At 36.5% G+C, this 16,584-nt stretch overlaps 1 long non-coding RNA gene across 1 annotated transcript in view; it reads left to right on the plus strand.

Annotated features, from left to right (window-relative positions):
* The window catches only part of LOC309631813, a 31,515-nt gene extending 20,003 nt beyond the window's left edge, over positions 1-11,512 (plus strand). Inside the window, exon 2 of the long non-coding RNA XR_014246572.1 lies at positions 1-11,512. This exon is cut by the window's left edge and continues 19,491 nt beyond it. This is a non-coding gene — a long non-coding RNA (uncharacterized lncRNA).
* Positions 11,513-16,584: the final 5,072 nt, after the last annotated feature.

Raw genomic sequence — 16,584 nt, forward strand, 5'->3', positions numbered from 1 at the left:
AAAGATTGTTCTATGGAACACCTATATCAATAAGCTGGGGAATTCTTGTTTCAAATACTAATTTCTAGACCTCTCTCTCAAGGACTCTCATTTCTCAGGTCAGCTTTAGGCATCTGGTATCTGGTTTTTCAATAAGTCCTCAAAATAATTCTCATGCGTGTTAAGAATGTTCTTTGTTTATACAGATCCTTTAATCATTTACACATTTCCATTACACGTTTACACATTTTCTTCCATGAAACAAGGTGGTGATATAGAGAGAGGAATGTAGCTATTTAGAAGAGCTGCTTCAAACATATCTTTGGGTTTGTAATCTGCACATATTATTTGTCAAAAGACACTTTGAAATTAGTGTTGCTAATTGGGATTTTGTGAACGTTTGATTTGTTTTAGTTTTAGTTTCCATGCATGTCAAAATGAAAAAAGGAAAGAGATAACATTATAGTCCAAGTCAAGAGATTTGGGATTTTTTTTTAGTCTAGTCTTACGGTCAAATTTTATGTGCTTTTATGTTACATTTAAAACTATACTTTTGGCATCAAACAAAAAACCAATGTTTATAATGATGTAGTTGAAGTTGTGTCATAAGGAAGGATCCTTTGTAGATACTTAAAATGATAATGTATGTGATAATGTGAATACCATTTTCAAGGAGCATCATGAAAAATGTGGGAAAAAAAATGCTAGTATAGGGACATTTTCCTGTTCTAAATTTTGCTGATCAAGCAACTTCAGTGACCTAAAATATACTTGAGAAAACAGCATGTTAAAAAAGCCTCTGTACAGTCAAAATAGAATACAAATGTTCATACTTTACTGGAGTCTACATACTATTAACTTGCATGAAAGTCTAGTAGCAGGTTTCCGAGCTTACAGCCAAAGAAAAACATCATGTTAGAATGGGTCAGAAGTGGATGTCTACAGTTTGGCACAATGAGGACTAGGACAACTGAGACAACAGTAACACAATATTTAATTATTTCAAAGCAGAATAGTTTTCAGTTTTTCAGAGTAGGGGAGACCCGCTTTTATATCTCACTTTTTTTAAGGCTACCACTAGGTACAGCAGCTATTTTTCATCATGGTGACCCAGAGTTTTTGAAAAGCTTAACTTATTTTAAATATATTCTATTTAAGAGATCAGGGAAATATTTAACAATTTTAGAAAAAATTCTTCTAAGTGGTTAAAATTAAATAAGCTTTGGTGCTTTTAGTAAATAAACTTCCATTATTCATAAAATTATTTTTTGTAGATTGCCTCATATGCAGAAAATGCTAGATAATAAGAGTTTATTGATGTACAAATAGGTCATTCTATTAAAATATTTTCTTAAAATTTTTTTTACTAAATTTAAAGCTTACACGTGACATAAAATCTAAATTAGAAGTCTAAGTCTAACATGGAGAACTATATCAGCATTTCAGTTATATTCATATCAGCAAATGTTAACAAGCTGGGCGGGAACAGCAGAAGCAAGGGGTCATTTAACATACCACCAAATCTTATTGAACTTAGCTCCAAAATTCATCTCCAGTGTGTTCATTTCTCTTGCCTCCACTGCCACCACCCTTGTCCATGTCACCATCATCTCTCCCATTTGTACTTCTGTAATAGACTATTAACTGTCTCTCTCTTCCCTTGGCCCATTCCAACCCCTTCTTCATGCAGCCATCAGATCAAATTACTTCCTTCTCTAATCTGTAGATTTCCATTCTATTTCAAGTAAAACCCAACGTCCTTACCCTGGCTCTCAAGGCCCTGCATGATTGGGTTCCTTGTTACTTCTCCATTCTCATCTCACAAAACTCCCCTTTGCTCATTCAGCTCTGTATCCCGTGGCTCTCTCTTTGTATTTTGGCCTCTTCATAGACAATTCCCTCTGCCTCTTTCTCTGTGTTCTTGGCAGAGCTGGCTCGTTATTCTTCAGGTCTCATTTTAAATATTGCCTCCCCTTAGAAACTTTTCTTGATTACCCTGATGAGACTCTGTCTCCCCTCAACATTATTCTCTATCACAGTACAGTGTGTTAAGTTCCTTCATAGTTCCTTCCTTCCTTCCTTCCTTCCTTCCTTCCTCCCTCCCTCCCTCCCTCTCTCCCTTTCTTTCTCCCTTCCTTCCTTCCTTTCTTTCATCTTCTCCTTCACAAACCCCATGAGGGCAAAGAGCAGTCTATTTTATTGAACACTGACAATGGTGAGTGCCTGACACACCTACTAAATATTTTTTGAATTGATGAATTAGTGATTAGTGGTCTATAAATAGGTCAAGGCATAAATACATAAAATCCATAGTGGTAAGTATACATGCTAATAAAACATGTCTACAAGTTTGGGAACAACTTGGGTAGTTCATAGATGCTTTATTCATATGAATTTTGAAATGAGAAGTTTGTAGAGCTCATACCTAACTTTTCACTATGATATCGTCTGACATTTATTTCAGTCTCCAAACATGACTTTGTCAGAATCCAAGTAGGGAGTTGGAGATATTTTGCCTGATTCAATCAGGTGTTTCTTAGGAGGCGAATAAAGGGAGTGAGAATAAGATATGGAACAGGTCAATTATTAATTCTGATATCTTATTTACCCTTAAATATAATCAAGAGGCTACACCTGTTATTTATGTTTTCTGTGGAATTCAAAGACTTTAGCATATACATTACATTCAGCTCAGCAATTGTTCAGTAAACATGAGTTTAATTGCATTTACCTTGGAAAGTTGGAAATGAGGAACATTTCTCTTTGTTCAGGCTTCTCCTCAATTTACTCTATGGCATCCAATTAACGATAATTCTAATACAGATTATGACAAAAGAGAAGCCAGTTTCTTAAAACATCGGTAGCTGGTGCATTTTTCTTTGAAGCCAGAAACCATGATTTAAATATTTGTATTTCTAAGATGGACCTAGGAGTGGGAGTGATACATAATAAGGACAAACTATTTCTTGAATGAATGGAAAATTGCAAACCACTCAGAGGACCTAGTTTAAATTGCCTTTGAGTACCAAATAGATTGAGAAGTGGATATAATTATATTGGCTGCTGATGCAAGTATACAAAAGTGAAAAGACATTGTGAAATAAGTCTCTTTACCCTATACTTATGTGAAAACATGTGATGTTGCAGGCAACGGTTTTGTTATAAATGGAATGCACAGTAGGTCTTATGTAAAATAAAACAAAAAAGAAACCTTTAGGTGGCGGCCAAGAGCTATGATTATGAATTCCATAGTCTGCTTTTATGAGAATTTATGATCTTGTTTGAAAGTGGTCATGTTAAATGGGCTATTTAAACCACAAAAATTCAGTGCAAAGCAAATACAAGAAACAAAATTAGGCCTGGAAAGAAATGGATTTGAATGAGAATATCGTCAAGCAATCAATCAAATCTTAATTTTGCTTAAACAACGGGTATTTTGATTATGAATATTAGTTAGGAAACCAGATCCGGGAAGATAATTATATTGGTATTGAGTCATGGAATTATTTATTCTTGGCAGTTGAATAATTGTTTTAAGCTTGAAAGAAATCATCTTTAAACAAAATGGTAGCATTTTAAGAACTCAGAGAGTGTAATAAAGATGTCAAAACTGTCTAGATGCTCATTGTGCAGTTGGAAACTCCACTCAAAGTTGACACAAGTCTCCAAAAAAATAAATAAATAAAAAGAGGCCAATGAACTAATTCATTCTTGCAACATCTGCCAGAAGCTATGGCTTCTTGGAGCACTAATATGTTCTTTTTCTCTTCTTTTGCTGCTCTCTCAAATGAAGAGCCGACCAAACCCATCATTTACCTCTTTCAGTTCTAAAAAAAAGGGGGAAAGATGAAATAATTTTTTAAAACCATTATGATTTTGTGATGGTATGCACCAGTTTTTCCTCTCTGCTTGTTTTCTCCATCAATTTGCATTAAGCTACTTGAAGGAGAAACGATTTTAAGCATCACTATTATATATTGCTTTATAGTAATTTTCATTTTAAAGTTGTTACATTAATGATTAGTTCCGTTGGCATTTAAATTCATTACGTACACTTTTGACAATGTTTTTGGCAATGTAGACTAAATTTAGATATTTGTTTCCATTTAATCAGAACTTCGGTGATGAAGTGTCAGGTTCAATTCTTGTCCACTTCAGTAGCACACATTTAACATCAACTGTATGCACACTGAGGAGCATGGAGGAGAGAAAACAAAAGACAAACTTTGTATACATGGAATTGATAAGCTTTTTAGATGCAACAAGAGAACAGAAACAAATTAAAATACTATAGCAAAAACCACACATTGTTTTTGAATAATAAAAAAGAAGAGAAGGAAAAATATGGGCTGATATTAATTGAGAAAATCTCTATAGAGAAGATTAAAATTAAACTGGTAGTTTCTCAGTACATTATTGGGAAACATTTTAATTCCTAAGAAACTCTATTTCAATTACTTAATGTTAATATTCCAAAATTATACTGTAGTAATATAGATGTAACAGTAGCATTGAACAATTTCTTTTCTAAATATTCTTCACTGTGTTAGTCAATGGAGATGGTGACCATCCCAGCTCAAAAAGCCTTTTAGTATGTTGCTGGATTACATAGCAAGCTGCATAAGGAGGATTACTCAGAAATTATTTCAGTCCTCCAGCAGTTTGCAATGTAAAATTGTCTAGGAGTAAAATTAGGCTAAAAATCTAAAAAGTTGAACCTATGGGATTTGTGTGGTAGAAATATTTTCTGTATCACCATGAATGTATTCAAAATGATATTCCTGAAGCTAGGAATCAGAGAGTTGGCTCTAACGCTGACTCTGATGGTGGATATGGTGATAAAATTGTGGTCAGGATACATCATTTCTCTGGAATTATCTTCCTTCTGTGTAGCATGAAAGAGGAGAACTAGATCTTTAAATTTCCTCTTAACTCTAAAATGTTACATTCCAGGATTTTTAGAGAATAAAAACCAAACACGATTCAGCATTATCGAAGTAGAAATTTTTGTCCATCAGATGAGTAAAAGCATGGCATCGTTTCAGTGAGAATTGCAAAATTAATCCAACTGTATACAGGACCCCACACGTAGGTCAAGAATGACCCCCTAGCATTGTGCAATGTTCGTTCAGCTTGCATGACTGTATATGTTGGCTCTATAATTATATTAATAATAAGGAAAAGAAGATACTGTATGGAAAATTCCTCTGTACTAAAAATTTTATTATAACAGAATATTAAACTAGAATAGGATAAATTTGGTTTAGTTACCAAGTCATGGTCTTTTTTAAGAACCTGAGGTCTTTAAGCAAGATAAAATCTGTTAAATGCAAAAGCAGTAAACGGAAGAAAACAGAAAGGGCAGATATCTTAACCATGGTGAGTGAAAATGATTGAGCAAGGCTTTGAGTGCTTTAAAACCAGTAGATATCATGGGACATGAATATTTTCTCATGGATTTATAAGACTGAAAATTTGTCAGGGGATGAGTGTGACTTTTAGGTGCTTAATAAATATAATTTACATTAAAATTCAACTTCAAGTATGACAAAGCAAGCATACACAAAGAATCTGCCACTATACTAATGGATATACATATATATATATAATTTATATAAGCTATATGGTCATGAATAATTCAAATATTAGGATGTATATCTCATTAGTTCAAAGCAATGCATTGAAACCTGAATGACCATTTATCTTTGCATGCAATTCACTATTGAATACTTTTAGAAATTAGGTAAAAGTCTATAAAAGAAAAATGAACATCCTACTCCCAAAATTTTTTGTAAAAAAGCAACTTAAAGTACATGCCATTTGATGATAGAGGATCAAAAACAAGTTCTGAGTTTAAAACATTTTTATTATTTTATCTGCCATATGGAATAAACAATATAAAATGATGCAAATGCCCCCACCCGAATACCATACAAAAATAAGTGGGAGTAAAACCTATGTTTTCTTTCCTTGTTAACTATTGCTTCAAAAGCTACAGCAAATCCTGGGCCACAACTTTATTCTGCTGCTTGTCAGTTGACCAACCGTATAATATACAAAAGTTATTTTTTCTTGAGTGGCAGCAACTCAGCATGCTGGACTTACTGATTTCAAAGTCCTGTTCTTCTCTACATGATTAGGGTGAATAACACCTGATCTAGACAGATAAAGGTGACAAATCTCATTGATTCTACTCACTGTGAACCTACAGGGAGGACAAAGAGACTGGTTAACAAGAAGGCAACCTACTGTTTAAGATGCTATTTCCTAAACCTAATTTTTCTTCCACTTTTATCATAATAAAGACAAACTTTAAATTGCTCCGGTCATAGTCTTTTGCACAAGGTCAGTGGGACTGGGGTTCAAACAATCAGAAAAAAGTAATATATGGAAGGAGAAAGAAAAATAATTCATCCAGAAACAATACATAATAATAAAAAGGAGCAAAATATACAAACTTCTAGGAGAAGAGGGGGAGCATAGAGAGGATGAAAAGGTAGCAAACTGAAGACTGAAAGGAGACTGAAAATAAGGATAATACAAAAAAAGGTAAGGACTGAAGAGGGACGAGAGTAAGAAACAAGAGTGAAGCCAGGAAAAAAGTGACAAAAATGTAGAGTAGGAACAGCAGAACAAAATGGGAAAAAGGAGGTCAAGGTTTTAGAGCAAAAACACAAGAAGGCTAGCAGACAGCAGACAAAGAAGTGAGATACAAATGGAGAGGATGAAGTTGTCTGGATTATAAAGTGGGGGGAAAAGAAGGCAGGCAGGAGGGTGGGAGGTCACAGAACAAAGAGCCACCAGAGCCAGTGATTTCGCTTTGTCTCTTATTAGTGGAGTTCATGCCACTTGCATGGAGCTTGCAAATGAGTGTGAATTATTTTACTGGTATCATTTATCATTCCATGTCCTGCTATAATAATGTTAGGAATTTGGCATAGTGGTGTGAGCCTTAACTGAGGCTATCAACTTCCTTTCATATTCAACCAAAGCAGCCGAATTTCTATCCATTTGCAGTTTGCAAGCTCTATTCAGATAGCATAAACTGGCAATAGGTTGACTAGGAAAATTCTGGACATTTAAAAAAAAGAAAGAAAAATAACCTGTTTTTATTAAAAAAATAATCTTATGCTCATTTGCTAGCAGTCTCACTGTTAGCATATATATTGGGTTGTTTGTTTCTCAAATCAAGTTGACTTAAATTTAGGCAGTTTCATGTAACATGTAATACAAATTGCCATTACGAGGACCAAATTGCTAAAATAAAACAAACCATCCAGTCACTATTTCAAAAGGCCCTTTGCCTAGGTAGTGAGTTTTAAAAACTGCTTTTGGGAGAAAAAAAAAAGTCTCTTTAAAGTTGCTGTTAATGACACCAAGAATGCATTTGTTACTTAGGTCAAAAGAGATCAGAAGTAGTTTCTTAGCTTTGAGCTGGAACTTGAAACCTAGATATATTTTCTCCTTTTCTGTCTTTTCATTTTGCTCTTTAATAGCCTCTGAGCAAACTATCCATCCTGTGAAGTTTTATATCTTCAAGTTCAACTCTGTATAGGTGTTCATTTTTGTTTCTCCATGGGAACAAACATGTTGCCAGGGAAACTGGGTAGCACAGAATATAGATAGTACAGAAAGCTTTATAGGAAGAATCAAGCTCCTAACACAAAGTAAACTACGTAATGCAAGTACTTCTAACACCTAACAAATTATGGCATCTTGAAAAGAGTAACTTTTATCAAATTTTGGAACAATAGAACAAAAGGAAATTATACTGTTTTCTCATTAGAAAAAAAAATGAAGGTTTATTTTTCATTAAAAAAAAATAGACACCACCAAACAGATTAATTGTGGTGATTATTTGCATTGAATAAAAAAGATGCCTTCAAAGATTTTCTTTATATGATGGGATATAAAGACACTGACATTGTCTTATCGCCCACCTCACCTACTATGAAGTACGCTGGACCTCAGGTCAGGGAAAGAGAAGTAAGCAGGAAAAAGGGGGCTGGGATCAAGGATCTACAGTGGGTGGGTGACCAGCATTCCTAATCGTAATATCTGAGATTAGGAAGACTGAGATTGTGGGCCAGGAATCATTTATAAGGGGTTGGAATCTGGTGGGAGAGGATACAGCAATAAGAATTCATGGCAGTGCTAGTGTTTCAGCTCCAGGCAAGGAAAGGAAAGAGCGCATTTTGTTGGAAGCAGAGCTTCAGTCAGTGTCTAGGGAAGGGGTGTGAAGTGCCAGGCCAGATTCTAGTCAGGGGCAGGTCCCTTGTTAAACCAGTGGTGGTTTAGCTTAGGACACGTGTTGCAGCCCGAGGAGTGGAGGATGTCTGCAGGGAGAGGAATCCGATAATGAAGATTGGGCAACAGAATGTTGGGTGGGAGAGTGGTTGCAGCTTGCCAGGTGCATGAATGCGTAGTCACTCCACAGACACTGGATTCTGGGCGCAGTAATGTGAGTTTAATTCCAGGCTCCATTTAAGGATTGTGGTTAGAGGTCTTAATATATTGCCTGATTGCGTTAGGATTGACTCAGAGTGGGAGGGGCAGAGACCGAAACAACGAAGTTTTAGGCAACAGGGTGATGCTGATACAGCAATTGAAGACAAGAAGAGACTTGATATGCCCCAAATCAACCCACAATAAGAATTCTACATTTATGGTTTAATGCTAGTACAATTGTGCATAGGAAGAAGCATTTGCAATTCTGTATAGGAAGAAGCATTTGCAATGCTAGTACAATTGTGTATAGGAAGAAGCATTTGCAATTCAGTGGCAAAAGAAGGATGCTCACACAGGCCCCACATTTAGTTTCACGTTTTCAGTGGTATGCTATCTCAGCAATTATTTTATATTACCTTTAAGTAAGCAAAATGTCTGATGTGACAACAACCCCTTTAATAAAAGTAGCAAAATAAACTTCAGTAAAAGAGTTAACTTTCTAAACTTGTGCCTAGGTGCCATCTCCGTACCTTGTATTTTTCAGTCCTACAGTGTCTGTTTGGCAGAAGCTCAAAGCCACTGCAGGGAACCAATTTGAGCTGCACTTTGGTTCATGAAGTCTGAGATCAACAGACTGGCAACTCTTCAGCTTTCCGAAATAATGTGGTCATGCTGTGTGTGCCTCATCACACTTTGGAGTTATGGTTCATTTAATTTCATGGAATAAAAGAGGCTTCTATGCAAAGTAGCATTTTCACCTATAAGTTAGTAGCAGTAAAACAAAACTATCAATAATTTTGAAGTAAAAACCCAGTGTCTCCCATAACTTGCATGTAAATTCCCCATGCCATAGTTATAGAAATCCTCTTACTAATATAAAACAAAAAATACGAAAAGTCATAGACAATTATCATTTTAAAAGGAAGTGAACATCCAAAAGAGGAAGATGAGAGGTTAAAGGAAACATTGGAATTAAAAATGATACTGACAAAGTTAAGAAAGAATGAAAATAAGCTGATAAAGATTTTAAAATTATTTTTAAACTGTAAAACTTAATGTAATGTGTGATGTCCCTCTTATGATTTGTAGGTTGAGAGAAAAACGACAGCGATATGTTAGATCCTTTCCACATGGCCCTGGTCACAGTAGTCACATAACAGCGTTCTCCCTTTTTGTGTATGCAGTTATTTAAAGTTAAAAATTCCTCTCAAGGAAATATTGCCTCAGTGGTGGATCGGTGTCTATGTGACAAAATATTGTTTAGCTATTTCATGCATAGTACACATATAGTACAAAAACCTACCTGACAAAATATTGTTGAATCATTTCACTTCATTAACCTGTGAGCAAAAGAGTTTGCCATTTCTAATATGGGAGACACTGCACAGGTACTGATCTGGGCACTTGGGGTACACCAGTGAGCACAACATAGCAAGAAAGAGGGATGGTTGAAGATTTACAGTGTAGTGAATTAGGAGCAGATGTGAAGTGCTGTCAAAGGTAAACAAAGGCAGGCACAGTTAAAGTGGTAAAAATAGACTTAATCAGCAATAACTATTGCAGTAGGGAAAGCAGTCCAGCATGCTCTCAACTCAACTTTAATTTGTACAGAGGAGACTCGGTGTTTTAAAAAGAGAATGAAGGAGTAAGGAAGAGAGCAACAGACTTTTTCAGGGAAGTAAAAAAGAAAATTACAGAAAGCAAGAAGGGGGCATTTGGTCCACATGAAATCCATCTGGGTTTGCTAACTGGCACTTATCAAAATTAGGGTCCTACCCTCCCACAGAGACTGGGAGACGGGGGCCCTATCTTCAGGCATCAGCTGGAACAAGCAGTGAGTTCTTTTGGAAGTCTTGAGCTTTCTCAGGCAGGTACTTTGAGGGGACTAGGGTCATCCTAGGGATGTGGCCTTGAGCTGTTAGAAACCATACTAGCATTTATGCAAATCTTTATAGGCCAAGGTGGCAACCTCGTTGAGTCAAGGACTCAGAAGAACCTGACTAGAGTTTAGTCCATGAGGAATGTTTGTCAGTGCTAAGGAGAAATGTGCCTGGGAGGTCCCTCTAGACTTCACATCTGAAACCTCCAGAGTGAGGCATTAGAATTTTCCCAGCAGACACAGTGGGGAAATTAATGGGGCCAAATTTAGTCAGGGTGTGTGGCTTGTGGAGTGGCAGGAAATTATGTTGAAAGGTAGTCAGGAGTGAGATCATATCAAGCTACTGAGTTTGGATTTTTTTTTTTAAATTTATTTATTTATGGCTGTGTTGGGTCCTCGTTTCTGTGCGAGGGCTTTCTCCAGTTGTGGCAAGCGGGGGCCACTCTTCACTGCGGTGCGCGGGCCTCTCACCATCGCGGCCTCTCCTGTTGCGGAGCACAGGCTCCAGACGCCCAGGCTCAGTAATTGTGGCTCACGGGCCCAGTCGCTCCGCGGCATGTGGGATCTTCCCAGACCAGGGCTCGAACCCGTGTCCCCTGCATTGGCAGGCAGATTCTCAACCACTGCGCCACCAGGGAAGCCCCCTGAGTTTGGATTTTATCCCATGGTCCAGTGCTTCCCAAAGTGTGGAACTTGTCTACAGATGACCTTTTGATGGTACAAGGATGCTGCATTAAATCATAATTAAGTCACACAATGAAAAAATAATTTCCTTTTCAGTTATCTTTTAATCCCTCTAATTAATTTAAGGAGAAAAACTTAGGTTGATACTAATCTGTATCAAATGGTATTTGCTAATTATCTTTTTGAAAAAGAGGGAGTGGATTGCTACTAAAATTTATTGACATTGCTTTATTTTCATTGAATTTTTAAAGAGAATTTGTTTTATAGTAACTAATGGAGGTTTTTCATTTTAATTAATAATATGAAGATTTCCTTTTAAACACATTTAAGTTAAAAAATGCTGAGTTCATTTAAAGACAATATTAGGTACACTAGCTGAAGGAAGAGTCAAGATGAATCCCTTATTTTGGAGTGGCTCAAAGGAGAGAATGGTGGTGTCATTAACTGAAATAGGAGTTACAGAAAAATAACCAGAGCAAAAGAAAAGGAAAATAAAAACCAAGAATAAGAAATGCCTTGCCAGTTGTTACTGGATGTACAACAAAGTTTATTTAGATCTATTGTCTTCCTAGGTCCCATTGCTTTAAGGTCAAACCCAACACACCGTAACATTTTCTACTATACAGCCAATAAAAGCAAGCCATGAAAACAGCCTTATTTGCAAAACCCGCCTTCTCACTGCTTTGCTTCACCTACATCATGCCCAGGTAACTTTTTGTTCTGCCAGGCATTAATTCTAGACTATGTCCTTGGTTTCTAGTGTAGTTTGGCCTTAAACTTCAGGATTTTCTTTGGTCTTTATTTTACCGCTTTTACTTTTGGGCATTTGTGAATACTATCCCCAGCCAAGCTTTGGACCCTTGTGTATCAGATCCTGGCACCAGTGTTCCTACAGTAAAATATTGTCTTGTATATGTGCCCTCTGTCTCACAGGATGATTCCTCCCTCTTGCATGCCAGCTTAGTAATGGGACTTTGTAACACAGGACTTTTTGTGTATCATTCATTAAGGTATCTGAGGTCAAGAATGCCAAAGCTTTCTTTATCTTTGGATATCAGCCAGCCATTTTCCTTTTTTGGAGTAGTTTAAAGCAAAATCTCTCTTTGGGAGCAAGACCTCAAACATTTTTTCTTTCTTTTGAAATAGATTTCTTTTCCTTTTGAGTTTCTCTTTGAGGCATGCATCTGAAGCTATTCTCTCTGACTTCTGAGATGCTGTGTTTTATCTTATCAAAGAATACATATTGTATATGGCTATCATCACCTTGAAGGTGGCTTTTCCTTGCTGAATGGCTGTGGTGAGGTCAGTCTGCCTTTTAGTTTCAATGGACCTCTTCAAAATGAGTCTTAGAATAGCTAAGTCTTTAAATGAAAAATTAACACAGTCATATTTTCAATTCATCATGTATTATTTGTATTCAAATGAAGTACTTCATGGTTTCTCATTTTCAACATTTTTGGAAATTTTGTTATATTTGGAGATAAAGTAATAGATGCACGTTTTAAAATAAGTTTTAAATTTTCATATGAAACATATAGGTATAATGAAACCCAAGAATAGATGGTCCTTTCTACTGATAATCTATTTATTTTTCAATTTTGGGCTTACTTTTACTGAAATTTTGACATAGGTGCCCAAGACTTAAAGGCCTGCACATGAATTAGACTTGTAAAAACACAAGTGCATACTTCCTGAACCATATATAAAGAAATACTTTGTGTTGACATATTTTATGTTAACTTTAACACTTCCAGTTTTAAAAAGAGAGGAGTCATTTCCTCTGTCTGGGGGATGACTGTGAGAGGTAAAAGTCTGGATAACTATATTAAGGTCACAGACATTTGTTAGACTACAGGATCCAAGTTCAGTTTTGAATTTCATCTTGACTTAAAATAAGGTGATTCTGTTATTAAGATAAATCAATGAAGGAACAACTGATTTAGTAGGTAAAAATTTGACTCTTTCCCTTGTTACCATCTCCAGTAGAAACAAGGTGATATCCCAAGCCTTGGGTTTCTGAACTTCTCTTCCATGAGTCTGTAATGAGCTTAAATTCTTACAAAGGCATATCCTCCATGCTTAATTTTTGGTCAGTTTGCAAATGCAGGACCAAGACTTTAGGTTGACGAGTGATGTCATAGCTATAACAAAAGAGATGCTAAAGAAAACTTATACATCTATTCCAATCTTTAGTTCAGCATTTCAGCAGAATAAATGTGAACTTCATTTACCATACTTAATAGCTGTTGTGACCTTGAGAAAGTTACTCAGTCTCTTTTAGCCTCAGGAGTCCCATCTCATTCATTTGCTGTGAAGATTCAATTAAAAAGGTTATTGAATGTGGTAATATTTGTAAAATGCCTCAGATGTCACCTAGCATATAGTTTTGTTTTCTCCCCCAAATTCTCTATCTCATCCCCCATTCCTTCCTTGACAGAGAGATAAAATATTTTGCTTCTCCGTGTCATCCATTTCTTGATGGAAGATGATGTGTTAAAATCTATAAAGATGAATGATAGGTAATGATAGATAATGACAGATAATGACAAAAAGCAAACAGATTATGACCTGGGTAAAATCTCAGACCCCATTAGGCAAGATTGTCTTCTGCATTCACATGTATTACACATATAATGAGACAGAACAGTTTTTATTTATTTAGTAGATGTAGAACAACGTTTATTTGGAAAGTTCTTGATAAGTTCTTAGATGAGGTAAGTTTTTGCAGGTATAGTGTTGGCTTCACCAGGGATTAGGAGTAGTGTGTGTGATGTAGAGATAAGGTTGTTTGTATACAAGGGAACAGGAGGACAGAATTAAGGGATGAGAAAGATGAGAATGGGAACAAAGCAGAGGCAACAGGAGATGGAAGAAAGCCGTTCTATGAATATCATTACTTTCCTCATGACCATTGAAGTTACTAGACTCACAGAATGCTTGTTGTGAGTGGGTTTTTGTGGATATCAGAAAAGTGACACATCTAAATCCATGCCAGGCCAACAGGCTGCATGGATTTAGGAATGGAAGCAACAGGGACCTAAAAAAGTAAACCCTAAGAAACTTACAGGTATAGTCATAATCTTCACAGGGAGGATTTGGAGCATCAAACTCAAACCAGTGGTTTGAATGAGACTCACTTTGGTCTCTGTGTGGGAGGGTCTCGGGTGACATTTGCTTTATACATGGCCACATGACATTTCAGGCATCAATATATAGAGAGTCATGATTTACTGCCTATATGAAAATCTGTGATGTAATATCCACACTAGTATTATTTTAAAATAGAAATGTTAAGTTCTTAATTTTTTATAGTAAATACCTTCTCCATATATAAAGGAAAATCCTTTAATAGAGTTCTAATTCTGAGTTATTCTATAGGTCAAATTATATTCCCCTATCACGACAACAGATGTAGTAATGGAGATCCCACCCTTGTTCCTAGCTACCACCATTTAAAAAATATTTAGTCTTTGCTGTATTCATGAAAGGTCCATTATGTACACTGATAAAAGATTTTTCAAGACTTACATATATACCTATAAAGACAAAGATAATCAAATGACCAACAAGGCTGTCAAATGAAAAGAAAAATATCGTAGTGGAATGAGAAAAAACTGTTGCAGAGGGTGACTTTTGGAAGAAAACATAGAAATGGTTGACTTTCAATGCCATGGCTGATGGTAAATGATTTGTTTACACATATGTCATTAAATATACTTGACTGATTTTTAAAGGAATGTGCATTTTCATATGATATTTCAATCAATCAAAAGAATCTGTGAAGTGTTGGATTCTTACTCTGAATCTTAACAGATCTCTATGGAAAAGGCAAAATTGTTACACTTAAGGACAATATAGAAAATGGCACATGCCTTCTTTTTCACTGCCACTGACCTAGCTCAGGTGAGGAACTTTTGGGTTTCTGTGACAGTCTCATAGTCATCTCTCTGTCTCTAATCTTTCTCTCCTCTGATTTATTCTCTATGACTCTGTGAGCGATGCTTTACAATCCATTGCTATTACGATTAAAACAAAACTCTTTACAAGGCTCATTGTTCATCAGTCTCCATGTGCTATGGATGCTGTCTCATCTTTGGGCTTTTATGTAAGCCTTCTGAACTTTCTTCCCCATTTCCCCAACACTTTCCCCTTCATTATTTTCTTTCAGTCCCAGTTTACAAGCCTCTTCCTTCAGAAAATCTCCCCAAGCCCTCAAGAGGGTTAATAATAGTTACCGTTTATTGAGCATTGTAGAGGGACTGGAGATGTCTTCACTGAGGAGGTAACATCTGAGATGAGTCTTGAAGGATGAAGGGTCAGGCTGCTGAAGAACAGAAGGAAGTTTCAGGCAGGAGAAATGATCTCCGTTAATATGAAGAAGAGGCATGAGGGGATAAGGAGAGTCAAAGGAACAGACAGTAGTTTGGTAGAATGTAGGATATCAGGGCAAGGGAGGGGAGAGGTTGTTGAGAATTAGGAATGTCTGATTATGCTGAGTGTAGAGAGGTTTTAATGCCTAACCAAGAAGTTTCAACTTATATAGGCTGTAGACCTTTACTGATAGAAATTTTAAATTTGCATTATGGGGCAACATGGTCAGACATATTTTAGAAAGATTATTCACCAGAAGTGGGGGTAAGAGGTTAAAAATATTAGGTTGAGAATGGTAGTTGGAAGACAAGTTTTTGGTTAGGCACAAATGAATGAACTGGAGAAAATGAAAGAGTAGCAAAATAGTCTTAAAAGTGAAATAATCCTTGGCAGTGTAGAAAATAGCTATAAGAAAAATACAGGTGATAAATGCTTGTAAGATTTCAAGAAACTTTTTTGTCTTTAAACTTTGAGGGGAATTTATTGAAGGGGATATTAGATGATGACTATATTGGTTGGGGTCATGGCTGGAAACAAAATTCCTGTCAAATGAAGAGACATTGATGCAGTGGTTCTTAACCTTGGCTGTGTTGGGGAGCTTTAAGAAAACTGATGCCTGTATGCTGCCCCCAAAGATTCTGGTTTAGTTGGTCTGGTTTGTGGCCTGGCCATTGGGATTTTTAAAAGCTTCCCAGCTGATTCTAATATGCAGCTTGAGTTGACAGCCAATGCTTTAATGAAAGGACTGACTTCAGAGGTGTGAGCAGAGTTAAGAAATAAAGGATGGTAAAACACCAGAGACTAGTAATGGGGAAGAGGAGGGGCATCATTACTACCCTTATGGCCAAGAGACAAAGAAGACAATAGAAATAGATTGACCCAGTGAGAGTTGGACTTGTGGAGAAGGGGCCATTTTACCAGAGTTGTAGTTTGAGAAGGATACAGCTACTTCCAGACACTCAGTGCTGAAGCAGGGTGTATTTGTCAGGGTTTTCCAGATAAACAGAACCAAAAGGATCTCTCTGTCTCTGTCTCTACCCTACCACACGCACACACATGCACACACACACACTTCTCTCTCTCTCTCTCGCTCTCTCTCTCTATATGTATGTAGAAAGAGATTTATTTTAAGAAATTGGCTCATGTGATTATGGAGGCCAGTAAGTCCAATATCTGCAAGGTGGGTTTGCAGGCTAGAGACCAAGGAAGAGCCTATGTTACAG

Source organism: Balaenoptera borealis (genome assembly GCF_965194805.1).
Source record: "Balaenoptera borealis genome assembly, chromosome: 7".
Classification (NCBI taxonomy): Eukaryota; Metazoa; Chordata; class Mammalia; order Artiodactyla; family Balaenopteridae; genus Balaenoptera; species Balaenoptera borealis.